Source organism: Plutella xylostella, chromosome 7 (assembly GCF_932276165.1).
Source record: "Plutella xylostella chromosome 7, ilPluXylo3.1, whole genome shotgun sequence".
Taxonomy (NCBI): Eukaryota; Metazoa; Arthropoda; class Insecta; order Lepidoptera; family Plutellidae; genus Plutella; species Plutella xylostella.
Genome location: NC_063987.1, coordinates 1,702,050 through 1,713,398, shown reverse-complemented (window position 1 = coordinate 1,713,398; position 11,349 = coordinate 1,702,050). Strand labels below are relative to the sequence as shown.

The following is an 11,349-nucleotide window of genomic DNA, read 5'->3' as shown; positions in this document are numbered from 1 at the left end:
AAACTATTGTGATGTTATTCAAAGCTCAACTTTGGATCTGTTTTAACTTATCTTTTAGAGACTTGTTATGACTGTAAAGTAAGGGGGCACCGGTTTTTTTCACCGTATCCTAAGCCAGTTATGAGTGCACTTAATGCAACAGGGTTGGGTTCACAACTGATGATTGACTTAGTAAAGCCAATAATAGTAAAACTACAGTTACAGATGAAATTAAAAATTAAAGGGTAATGGGGTAAATGTAAACTACTAGATAGGTCAAATTGTGAATGAAGTTACAATTAATTAGATGTTTAGTATTCCCTTATCCTACCTCTATTATTAGATATTGATGAAACTCAAATGCTTACAAAATACTAATGTTGAATCTCATCATCAGCATAGCTCTTTACTGCTGGACGTAGGCTTTTCTCCCAAAGCATAACACTGGATGCGATCTATAGTTTTCCCTGACCTTGACCTTAACTAATCACATTTCAAACACAACATAAAAAAAAACTATTCAAAGTTTGTTACATTCAGTAGGGAAAATATTGTGATGCAAATAGATACCTTACAGTTGCTTTGGTGAACAATTTAACTTAAATCAGTATATTTTTTCAACTAGTTTTATTATCTGATTGAATTTATTAAAGTACAGCTAATAGTGTATAGTGTTAGTGTGTGTCACATCTGGGGTCATGAAACGCTTATGAATAATAACTAAGAATCGAATTCTAGAACCAGTCTCAGCACTAGCGAATTTCTGATGCTACATTTACCCTTGAGAGTCTACAGATCTTTTATATGGGTTCTAGAATGCGACCCTTACACTTACAACCACATGTGGAAAAGTGTAATTAGCTAGCTAGTAGCTATTTACCTAAGATATTCATATTGTGCTATAATATACATAGCAGTAACTTCTCCAAATATTGTAAAATGGAATGAAATTAGCTAAACTTAAACAGTTAGGTACTCTAGTAACCAAATAAAACATTAAATTAGTTTAAAACAATAAATGTGCAAATTCTTGAAGAAAATAAAAATAAAAATACAATTGTTTTAAACATATCATAATAGTTACATTATGTATGTAATATTTTTACCATAGGTAGGTAAATGTACATTCTGAAACAATTGCAACTTAACTTATAACTTAATAAATACATGGTGCATAGTTCACTCAAAACCAGTAAATTTAATTAACAAATTCCGAATTAGACTTTTACATTTTAAGAATTTAATTATAATTATAAACAAATAATAACATAAAAAGTTACATATTTTCTACATTACAGAGTTATATACCAAATCTATATCTAATATTTTATTTTATAATACTGAGAAAACTTAACTAAATTTTAATATAGGTAACGATGCAAAAGTAAATTATGTTACTCAAGTTTCCACTCTACTGTTACTCTAGGTAGACTAGTTAAATGGTACAGGGAGGTTTAACTATACCTATAATAAACTAAATCTAATCGTAAGAGTTATGAGCAACCGCTATTTATGAACAATACCTACATACAAAAGGAGAGAACGACATTATAAAATAAAAACTTAAAAAGAAAAAGAACTAAAGTAACCAGTTTTATGAGAAGCAAAATGATCACTAATCAGCCTATTGGAAATAAATGATAATCTATAATGTGACGTGCACACTGAGTCTTTACGAAAACTTAGAAGCTACAAGTGCTGGGAGTCTGGTGCTGCATGGGGTCCATTTTGTAACTTAGGTGCTCACTAAGACGGGTTTTTGGGATATTCAACCCCTAAGGGGAAATAGGGGGTGTCAAGGTCAGAGTCAAATGTTTTATTCAATGCATAAATATAAAATTTCCGCGTGACGCGATTTAGAGCAAAGTTATTGATCAGAATTGTACCGGTCATATTATGGGATATCGCATAGCACCGTTTAAGTTAGACGCTTGAAAATTCACATGCCAACCTTAGTGAATGCAAAGTTATTTGGTATTGCGTTAATTGGCTACATGCGAAACACATAGATTATTAATTGAAATGAGTATTTTGCCATTGCCATTTGCCATACAAGTCTTTGCCGTATGAAGTCTGGTAAATCATTTTTAGTGAAGTATTTGTCAATTCTCATGTAAGTAGTACCACCATGACAAGTTGTTGGGTGGGTAGTTCGGGAGTCGTCCACGGGAATTTTTTTTAAGGCGAAGCGATGATCATAGGCAACAGCTAGTGCTAGTGATAGGAATGACCATGGCTTTATAGTCAGAGTCACGTAAAATAAGTATTATTAAAAATAAAATAAAAATATGTGTGATCGGAATGACAAAGTTAATTTAAAAAAAGGGGCCACGTAGGGCTGTCTACTAAGCCGTGAATAATAATAATGAAAAATATGATGTCAGCTATATTACGGTTGGATAATGGAGGAGGTGATGACGCTTGCAGCTGTCATCATTAGCTGGGAACAGCTACACCGGTCCTGGAGGGCAGGTATTCTAAAAATCTTTTGTATTTGTTAACCCAGTTTATACATTCATGGTACCTAGGATTCCACACTTGTGAGGCGTAGTCGAGTATGCTCGGAACGTATGAGCAGAACATGTATAAGAAAATTTTAATTAAAAAAAAAAAATTGTTTATTTCAAAAACTTTTCACTTATAACTAATACAAGGTAAAGACCTCCTATTAAGCATAAAAATACCTGTGCCAGGAGATCTCGCTCTCCATATCAAATTATCATTTAAATTATTCAGTTTCAGAAATAAATGGAAGGTAACAATAATAACCTATACACAGGTCCCTTCTTGGACAAATTTCTCGTAGTACACTCGATTTCGGCATGAGTAATACACAACCTATCCCATCATTCGGTGTGCTGGTGGAAAATGTCTAGTTCTAAACTAAGATTACATCACATACAAATAAAAAGAAAACCCTAATTGACACAAAACTAATAGGGCGACAAAGGCAGAAAAACAGCAACTTATGCACAAGGACTTGTTCTGACGATGATGGACAGAACTAGAAGCTCTTATCGCCGTACATAGATCTATTTAGGGTTGCAAGAGTCTTAGGAAGAGAAGTAGCTCTTTTGCCTGGCATTTTCAGCACCCAAAACATTGTAATTTTGTAAAAACAATTTTGGCATTATTATTGAAAGACTGCTTGCTAAAGATTGTATAATATGTTTATGAGTTTGGTTACTGATAAAGTTCAGTACATTGTTTATGATGATAATAATAATAATCCATTTATTTCAGATTGGTTACTGACAAAGTTCAGTACATTGTTTATGATAATAATGATAATAATCCATTTATTTCAGATTATATGTTTGTGAGTTGGGTTACTGATAAAGTTCGGTACCTATACTCTTTTTTTTTTTTTTTTTTTTTTACATAGCCTATTTGGTTTCCCACTGCTGGGCAAAGGCCTCCCCTTTTTTCCTTCCACTTTAACCTATACTCAGTACTGATAAAGTTCGGTACATTAGGAAGATGATTACGAGTTGGGTTACTGATAAAGTTCGGTTCCTATACTCAGTACTGATAAAGTTCGGTACATTAGTAAGATGATTGTGAGTTGGGTTACTGATAAAGTTCGGTTCCTATACTCAGTACTGATAAAGTTCGGTACATTAGGCAGATGATTGTGAGTTGGGTTACTGATAAAGTTCGGTTCCTATACTCAGTACTGATAAAGTTCGGTACATTAGGAAAATGATTGTGAGTTGGGTTACTGATAAAGTTCGGTTCCTATACTCAGTACTGATAAAGTTCGGTACATTAGGCAGATGATTGTGAGTTGGGTTACTGATAAAGTTCGGTTCCTATACTCAGTACTGATAAAGTTCGGTACATTAGGAAGATGATTGTGAGTTGGGTTACTGATAAAGTTCGGTTCCTATACTCAGTACTGATAAAGTTCGGTACATTAGGCAGATGATTGTGAGTTGGGTTACTGATAAAGTTCGGTTCCTATACTCAGTACTGATAAAGTTCGGTACATTAGGAAGATGATTGTGAGTTGGGTTACTGATAAAGTTCGGTTCCTATACTCAGTACTGATAAAGTTCGGTACGTTAGGAAGATGATTGTGAGTTGGGTTACTGATAAAGTTCGGTTCCTATACTCAGTACTGATAAAGTTCGGTACATTAGGAAGATGATTGTGAGTTGGGTTACTGATAAAGTTCGGTTCCTATACTTTATAGTACTGATAAAGTTCGATACATAAGGAATATGTTTGTGAGTTAGGCTACTGATAAAGTTCGGTACATTATGTATATGTTTGTTAGTTAGGTTACTGATAAAGTTCGGTTCCTAAAATCTATGTTACTGATTATGTTTGGTACATGATGAATATGTTTGTAAGTTGGTTACTGATAAGGTTAGATTTACATACTATATATTAGTGATAAAGTTCAATACATTATGAATATGTTTGTAAGTAAGGTTACTGATAAAGTTCGGTTCCTATACTTTATATATTACTGATAAAGTTCGGTACATTATGAATATGTTTGTAAGTTAGATTACTGATAAAATTAGATTCATATACTATTTATATTAGTGATAAAGTTTAATACATTATGAAAATGTTTGTAAGATAGGTTACTGATAAAGTTAGATTCCTATACTCTATATTACTGATAAGGTTTCGGTAAATTATGAATATGGTTGTAAGTTAGGTTACTGAGAAAGTTCGTTTCCTATACTCCTTAGTTAATGATAAATGTTGGGTATATATTATTAAGTTGGATTGTTTTGTATAATTTGTGTTAACCGAAGAACATTCCCATTCATTTGTTATTGTTAAATGCATTTATTGTTTCTTCCAAGTTGGGTTACTCTTGAACATTCAGTTTTTATAAACTTTAATTCATTTAATTATGTTTAAATTTACTTTAAAAAAGCATTGTGATTACATTTTGTTTAAATATAATATTAGTAAACTTAGCTATATTATTGTTAAACTTAATGATTATAAAACATATTGTTGATGTTAACTGTTTCTAAATTGTAGTTTATAAAACATAGTTTATTTCTGGTTTGATGATTGTAAGCTCTGTGCCATGGACCAATGTTCCCAGCCGATTGTTAGGTTACGCACCGGCGTCGTGCGCGGGGTCGCACACGTTGTCAGGATGGACGATTGTTAGGTTCATTAACATTGTTGGAATAAGAATTGAATTTTAACTACAAAATGTAACGGAGGTTTTAAAAAAAAAACAAGTGACGTTTGGGGAATTTGGTCTATGGACTGGAGATGGATTGATTCTTGGATTTTGCGATTGTTGTTAAAACTTGTAAAAGTGCGAAAAGTACGAATATAAGCGAATGGTCGAAAGTTATACGGTGTCTCATTTCACTCAAGAATAGAATACAAGCACACATAAGAAGGATTAGCGACTGTATGCAACATAACTATGTACCTATTATACTTAATTATGCTTGCGACTGTAATACTCGAACGGGTAGTCAGCGGTGACCCGCAAGCGAATCACCCGCTTTTATAATCGCTGTAGGTAGGTACATTTATTTACTCCCACGCGATAGGTCGCTAGCCATATCGCCGTTTTGGAATGAGAACAATGCACTTAGAGTTGATATCTAGAAATCTAGACGGACAGATATTTAACACTTTATTGTATTAGTTAGGTATGAAATTTTATTGAAATTTTGTTTTTCAGGTACTGCACATACATTTACTGCATGCAGTATCTTAACCACTTCTGAAGTCCTCCGGTAGACATGTTAACATGATTTCTGTATACAGGGGGTTCACCTTTTGTTAGTGTTATTTGGATGCTAATGTCTTAATTAACTGTCAGTTTGCATGCAATATGAGGCCTATTGAAACCAACCTTGTATGTTAGGTAGCCAAGCTTGTTTGTAGATAAGACCTAGACGTATTTTGCAAGACTGGAGTGATGAGGCCAGAAACCTCTATACTTTGTGAATATTTTTAAACTCAATCTGTCATCCAATGTTGGTCTGGTAGAGATTGCGTATAGGCAATAAGACAGCCTTTTTATTCCGTTTTTCTTTTTAGTAATACACTTTTTTGTGTTTTTTTGTATTGTATTGTGGAGTATTTTGAATCCAGAGAGAGATGACAGAAACAATAGTGGCGAAAAAATTTAGGCATTTAGGCCTTAAGTATTTATCGTTATGTATGAAAGATAGGTCTAGGTTCTTCTATTTACACCAACGCAAGGGAAAAATTTATAGGTACATACAACGAAGCTTCAAAGTCCCTCCCTCTTCTAGATATGAATATTTTAATCCAGTTTAAATGGAAAATTGATTATCTATCTGTCATGTATGTACTTGCATTGTCCGCATGAATGGTAATGATGATGTTGATGAAATGGGGTTTATTTTGTAAGCAAATTTTGTGAAGCCAATTTGAATGCGAATGTATTCTGTCTTAAATTGGAATAATTAATTGTGGTGCCAATTATCACGGTGGCAAGCCTATTCAGGGGTGATATCTGTGTTATTGTGAATCAATGGGTGCATTAGTCATACAAAACTGTTCGTTAGTTATCTGAACGTTAGGTCAATGATGATTTTACGTAGGTTTTTATGATTAGAAACACCAATACGTAATATAGTATACGTTCAGTATGGAAAAGAGGTACAGTAAGCTGCAAAGGGGTGTCTCAGGGGGTCAGCCTGAACAACTTTTGTACTTACCAGAAACTCGCGAAAAATAGCTAACAGTCACGTGGTCAGCAAGGTTTCTATAAAGAATATTGTAATTTTTTTTGCAAATTTTCAAACCCCGCAGAGGTAAAACTGTACAGAATGACCCCTAGTGTTACCCCGTTTCTTACTATAGCATTTTTGCCATACCCTGTATAGGACCTATAGATTATGTATCAGTGATTCATATTCAGAGGTATTTTCTTTATCTACCGTTTGATTCATTTGCCCTTAACATGATTTTACATTTAACATACCTATCTCTACAATATAAGCTCTTTTTAAATGTAAGCGTTAGGTATTGGCGTAGATATCTATTATAGCGGTAATGTACATAACATTTATCAACATAGCATGAAGCATAAGCATATATAATTTTAAAAAAATGTATTACGAATAAAGAACTTGAAAATAAATTTATTTATCTACAAAACTTTCGATATCATAGTCTACTAACACTGTATAACCCCTTGCCAAAATGTGAGTGCATTGTTACTGAGTAAGTAAGTCAAACATGACACGATCTCATTCTACGTCCATATCAACAAATTAGTAACGCTTTACTTCATTGTTGCCTCAATAAAAATCCACTTCATCTTGAGAAGTCACTGGAACAATACAAAAATACCGGTAACTGGTTTAACCGTGTCAAACGGAAGGGGCAAGTTCAAATATGGAATCGCGACTTTTGCACCCCATTCTGCACCCACCATAGATAATGCGGACAAAAAAGAAAAAGAAACCGTTTACAAATTTTAATGTTCCGAATTTAAAACTTTATTATTTAATAAACTGCACGAACTGTGTTCTCTTTTTAAAGGAGAGAGGGTTCGATAAAAACTATATTCATTAGTGGCAATAAAAAAGTGATGTCCCATTGAAATAATCGATGAATTTAAAGAGTGATTCTGCGATTTTTTTACGATCGATTGCCGAGCAAAAGTTTTATGACAGTTCTTAAAAGCTAAATACTTTTTAGGGTTCACCTTTTTCGTGAGAACGGTTTTTGATGACACCAGGTGCGTTTTTTTACACATTTTATGACCTTTAACCTCTTAGGCTGGTATTCATCAGGAATCCGGTTACTACTGATTCCAGGTTAGAACTATCAAAAGCCACATTTAACAAGCTAAATGACGGTAAGTAACAGATTGTTAAAGCTCCAGTCCTAAAAAATCTAGTCAGAAAGTTCTAGTAACAAACTGCACAAAAGCTTTTAGCTTCAATCAAACTTACATAAGTTTCATCTACTTAAAATAAAGATAATTTGTTTACAAATTAGTGGGTGGTATCCTGTATTTTTTCATTTAACAAATATGATGGGGGCATCATACAAATATTTCTTATCTATTCTATTAGTCGTTGAATTAGGGTTCCCCTTCAAAAATCCTGATGTTTTGAGGTGGAAAAAAACTCACAACTTAGGCCTAAACGTTAATTAAAAAAACCGTTAAAGTACGTAGTTAGAAATACCCGTACATAGTTTGTTATTTTATTTTATTGAGTAATATATGTATTTTTCACATAAATATGATGTTAATCTGGACTCAGCTTAATAGCGATTCCTTGTGTTACGAAACAACATAGGCACAAACAGCTAGTTCACAAAATAATATCATCAACTTTACCGAACTTTAATAAAATTGACTTATTGTATATATATTATACACTTACGGCAGAACCCAGACCAAAATTATAGGTACACAAAAATGAACTAAAATTAGTACCAATATATCACTACCACACATCCCAAGACCACCAAAAAAGAAATGTGATTTTAACCATGGTTATTACATATTCATTAATTAATGACCACTCTTTATGGTAATATAACCTACGTTTAATGCTTTTAACAACATGTTATGAGTATCCGGATTCAAGTAACTAGTCATTATTTTATTAAGCTGATTGTTTTATTGTGATGCAGCATGCTCATTGTTTAGACGTGTCGTAAATTTAAGAATCTGTCTATTTAATAATACTTAAGGCACAATCTGTTATTGTTGTTAATTTACTCTATTTTCACATTTTTATAGTCTTATTTAGAGTCCATTTTGTGGGTTATATCGTGTTTGTCACATGCCATCAATCAATTCATAATAATATTCTACATAATACCTTAACACAAGCAAGCTTGTATCCACCATCCACCAACCCGCACTAGGCCAGCGTGGTGGACTAGGCCTAAACCCTTCCTTCATTGGAAGGAGACCCGCGCCCCAGCAGTGGGGACGTGATGGGTCGTGATGATGATGATAAATATTCTACATTCTCACACCTACTTCTTCTGTGAAAAATATGGACGACACAAATTGCAATAAAACGGGTGCAGTCATTTATTGCAATATGATATTTTTTTGTTTTTAATATTTTTTATGCGATATTTCTAATAATACCAACTCCATTTCAAAATGACAGAAATTAAAAACGGTCTACAGTTTGATCATGCCAGCTAATACGATTTCCGGCGGACGAGTAGGTAATTGTAACATTGTTAAGGCTAACCTCTATTTTTGTATAAGATTTATGCCTAGTTTTCCAATAGTCTTTTAGATCATTAACATCCCTGTAACATTAATTATACATCATTTCCGTATTAAATTTTTGACATAAGCCAACAGCTAATCCCTTGTTATGATCTAACAGAGTAAGGAAAAACTAGGCTTTAAAATAATAAATATGTTAAACAATCACTTAAAAATAAACAATCACCAAACTACAGTTACCTACTGGACTAATGTAGGTAAGTATAATGTATTTTCGAATACGGACTATTCCCGGTAACACAAAAATAACTTTTGACATTTTGATTTTGCGACGGAAATAAGTGGAAACAAGAAAAAAAATGGTATACCAAAAAGCCGAAAGAGAAAAAAGCTCTAAGACTTTCGAAAATGTTCTGATTTGTCTACTAGTAAAATTATATAAAATTAAAGCATAAAATGAAATGGAATCATCCCCTTAACAACAAGCGAGCAGTTTTTCAATCTCTTCGATGCAAAGTCTTTTGTGAACGATGTATAATGACACCAAATTGTTACTGCATAGTACACTTTGTATGAATTTTATGACGGTTTGTATGAGAGGTGTAAATATTTCTATATACTCGTACCTATACAAAGGAACTTATTTTCTTTAATTTAAAAGTTGAAAAGGGTTCTGTAGGATAAATATTTATATAATATAAGTATTTTGAATTAAGATAATTATGCGACAAAAAAGGAAATAAATTTATTCGATCATTAGGAAGGCACTGACAACCTTTTAGCGAAACTTAACTAAAATTTCAAAACATGTTGCGCAAGTAGGTCTGTATGTGTATTTAAACCATAATTTATTTACCTCTATAAATAGGTATGATGTATACATATGTTTTGACTGCCTAAGGGCAGATTTTTCAATAAGTACTCAGATAAATGTTATCTGAGGAATAAAATTGTTGCTGTCATTGTCTAATACAAACATTCAGACGCGACAACATCAGAATCAATCCTCAGATAATCTTAATGTTACTTTTGTAAAATCAGCCCTAAATAAAATAAATTGAGTAAGGAACTCTAAAATCAGTACCGCTTGATACTGCAGTATTTCTCAGAATGCTATAATAATGGTGGAAGGGTTGGATATGGATAGCGCTTACAGATATTATCCACGTATTAAAAGATTGTAGCATAATTGTTCTAATTAGACGAGATAAAACTAAACATCTACGAATGTATAAACGGTTTTAATACGAATTCTAGAAATGTTTAGACTGTCTAGTGAACTGTGTATCTCAGGACAGGAGCAGGTATCTTAGTTAGGCTCTGCAGGTAAAATTATGCTAGTATCTTTGGCTAGTAACAAAAATAAAAAATTTACCTCACCCTCATACACAATTTATCTCAGTGATAATGACGACGACGTAACCTCTTTCACACGTGGTATGAATGTACTTAAATTTCTTATTTGAAAATAATTCACTTGTAAATTAGGATTAGAAGCTACGGCCTCCCCAATGAAAGAATCAGGCTTTGTTCAGTTATCAAGTACCTAGAGACCAAGGCTTTATCTACAGCACTAGCCCGTTAAATATAATTATATGTTCTCATCTAAAAGTTTTATAAAATAAAATATATTATTTAAACGTTCCAAAATACGCTCGTAATGCCATGCCTTATTCTAAGATTACTCGCCTGTTCTCATAAAGATACCTTGAAGCGTTATTAACCAGACAATTTAATCAAAACTTTGAATATTCAGACACAAATTGAATAATTCCAATGCAACTCACGACCATAAAAGTCGAATGTCACGTATCAACATACACTCCCCTGGAAATGTGAGTAGCTTTCAGGAAATTAGCTCGTAAACTTAAGGTGGTAATGACCATAATCTTGTGCAAGGGTGTAAATGTCTTGGATGTATCTACCTACATAATTATGGGATTTGTAGTAAAATAATGTCTTGAAAAGTCAATTGAATTTAAAGAAACCGTCCATTACTACACTGCATTACGTGAAATGTAAACATCACTAGATACTTGAGTCCGACAAAGCTAACTTTACAACAGAAACAAATGTCAACCCATAAAACCACTGCCTTCCTCATCCAGCTACTACCGGCTACTTGTATAATACCTTTGGTAGCGGCCAGGAGGGCGTCCCACACAACGCTCCATCTATTACAGAAAGTAAAA

At 33.1% G+C, this 11,349-nt stretch overlaps 1 long non-coding RNA gene across 1 annotated transcript; it reads right to left on the bottom strand.

Moving 5' to 3' along the window:
* Positions 1–3,107: 3,107 nt before the first annotated feature.
* Positions 3,108–3,478, bottom strand: LOC125488779. Its single transcript, XR_007266501.1, has 2 exons — positions 3,422–3,478; positions 3,108–3,328 (listed from the first exon to the last, which is right to left on the bottom strand). It is a non-coding gene; the product is annotated as an uncharacterized LOC125488779 (long non-coding RNA).
* Positions 3,479–11,349: the final 7,871 nt, after the last annotated feature.